This window comes from Chionomys nivalis, chromosome 6, assembly GCF_950005125.1.
Source record: "Chionomys nivalis chromosome 6, mChiNiv1.1, whole genome shotgun sequence".
Classification (NCBI taxonomy): Eukaryota; Metazoa; Chordata; class Mammalia; order Rodentia; family Cricetidae; genus Chionomys; species Chionomys nivalis.
Window position 1 is genome coordinate 90,773,555 of NC_080091.1, and position 2,464 is coordinate 90,776,018.

The window sequence follows — 2,464 nt, forward strand, 5'->3', positions numbered from 1 at the left end:
GGCCCCGTTCAGTTGTTTATCTGCTCTCTGCAGCGGGCATTTGCTCACACAGTAGGTGGTGCCTGGCCACAAGGAAAGTCCATACCTCCCTGCCCTGACATTATTGAAAATATTTTCCTATACGCTTTTCTATTGCCTCTGTGGGTGTAATATTTGCCTATTCCTTATTCTCGGTGCAGGGTGTTAAAATTCTGTTTTAAAATCTGTCCTTATTTATTCTTGTTTTGTGCATGTATGTGAGGGGCGACACATGGCCTGGCATGTCACGTGGAGGTCAGAGGACAGCTTCAGGCATTGGTCCTTATCTTCTGCCTGGTAGGAGATGAGGGTCGTGCTGGTCATTACGTGCCCGACTAGCTGTCTGGTGTGCTTCTGGGGACTCTGTCTCTACCCATCTCACCCAGAAGCCTGAGATTATAGAAGCACTCACTCCCGCATCTAGTTGTATGTGGGTTCTGCACACACATTCAAGCTACCAAGGAAAGTGCTTTACCCACTGAGCCATCGGTCCAGCCCAAGAATTTTTTTTTTTTTTTTTTTAACAGAACTTGCCTCAAGTTTATTTGTAAAAACAGCATAAGGTCCTGAACATCTGCAAATACTGTGTAGGTGTTCACACCAGTCCATCTGTTTTCACATTGGCAGACTGAGACCTTTTTTATGGGGCCTTCACAGGGGCCTGAGCACCTTTGGGAGCCTGAGCTGCAGCTGAGGCCTCTGCCTTGGCTTGAACCTTGGGCTTTGTTTTTTGGAGCCTACGACCCCTGGCCATGTAGCTTCTAATCCGCTTCCCAAGCTTGGGGTGAGCAATTAAAGCCAGGCGGGTGAGTTTGCGGGTGGGGCCCTTTGGCACCTTGGGCTTCACCACCTGGGGCTTCACCAGGGCCTTGATGGCCTCCGCAGGTGCACTCATGGCCTTTGCATTATTTGCCTGCATCTTCTTCAGGCCTTTCTTGTTGTGCTTCTTGGCAAAGCGCATGTTCCTCAGGAACTTGGGGTCAACCCCCTTGAGAGATTCATATCTTTGTGACCGGGGTTTCTTGATGCCATTTCTGTGCCATTTCCGGGACTGATTATGTGTGGTGTGGTTCTTGGACTTGGCCATGGCTGGACTGTAATCGGCGGCTCCCGAAGCGCCTGCGACCGGAAGAGAAAGAGCCAGCCCAAGAATTTTATTTAAATATTTGTTTTTAGATTTTATTTATCTTACAAGTATGAGTGTTTTGCCTTGTATGAATGTATGTGCCCCATATGTATGCCTGTGCTTGCAGAGGGCAGAAGAGGGAGTGGAATTCTCTGGAACTGAAGCTGTGGACCATTGTCAACCGCCAGATGAGTGCTGGGAACCAAACCCAGGTCCCTTGCAAGAGCAGCAAGTCAAACGCTCCTAACCACTGAGCCATCTCAACAGTCTTGATTCTGGAAGAGCAACAAATGCTTCTAACCACTGGGCCATACCGCTCCACAATATTATATTGTAAGGGTCTGAGAAATGGTGAGGAAGACCCCAAACATGAAGAGTATGCAAAAACAAGCAGGCAGCAGTTATATCAGTGCAGTTTTGATAGGCTAAGGTTTTGGTTTCTTTGGATGGTTTCTCTACTTGATAAATGTTTAAAGGAAAGCTAGTTTATACCACTTGGCCCCATAGGACAAGCCAATCAGAGTGGAAAGGATTCTTTCCCTTGGGAGTTGATAGTCTAGAGTTGATAGACAGACCACTGAGGGGGACATGAGAGGGAGAGCTGTGAGCTAAGATCCAAAAGGAGCATCACTGAGAGGTTTGGAAGAAGGATGAGAAAGATGTTTCTGGATGTTTCTCTATGTGAGTGCCGATGGAAAAAGTAGAACTCAACACTCTGCTCTGAGTTAGCAATAGGGCCAGAATTAGCCCCTTAGGACATCCTCAGGAAGGGGACACAGTGAAAGGCTGTTTTGTTAAGGACAGAAACACCAGTCACTGCTGACTCTGAGCCACTGCAGTCTGCTTGCGGGGACGGTCACGGTTCCTAGAACAGAGGGCAAAGCCTGGTGGACTGCTCAGCTTTGTTTGACTTTCCAACTTGAAATAAGAGTCATCTGGGAATAGGAAAGATCAGCTGAGAAAATGACTCCCTTAGAATGGCTTGTAGGCAAGTCTGTGTGTGGGAGGGCGTTTTCTTGATTTAGTGATCAATATGGAAGGGCCTAGCTGACTCTGGGGGCCGTGCCAGAGTTGTATTGAAGCAAACTGCGTAGACAACAGGGAGCAGGTAGTAAGCAGTGTTCCTCCATGGTCTCTGCTTTACTTCCTACCCTGGCTTTCCTCAGTGATGGAGTGTGACCTGGGTACATGTAAGCCAAATCAGCCCTTTCCCCAAGTTGCTTTTGGTCTTTTTCACAGCAATAGAAAACAAATGACCCTTCAAAAGTGTGACTAAGCCGGGTGGTGGTGGCTCACACCTTTAATCTCAGCATTTGTGAG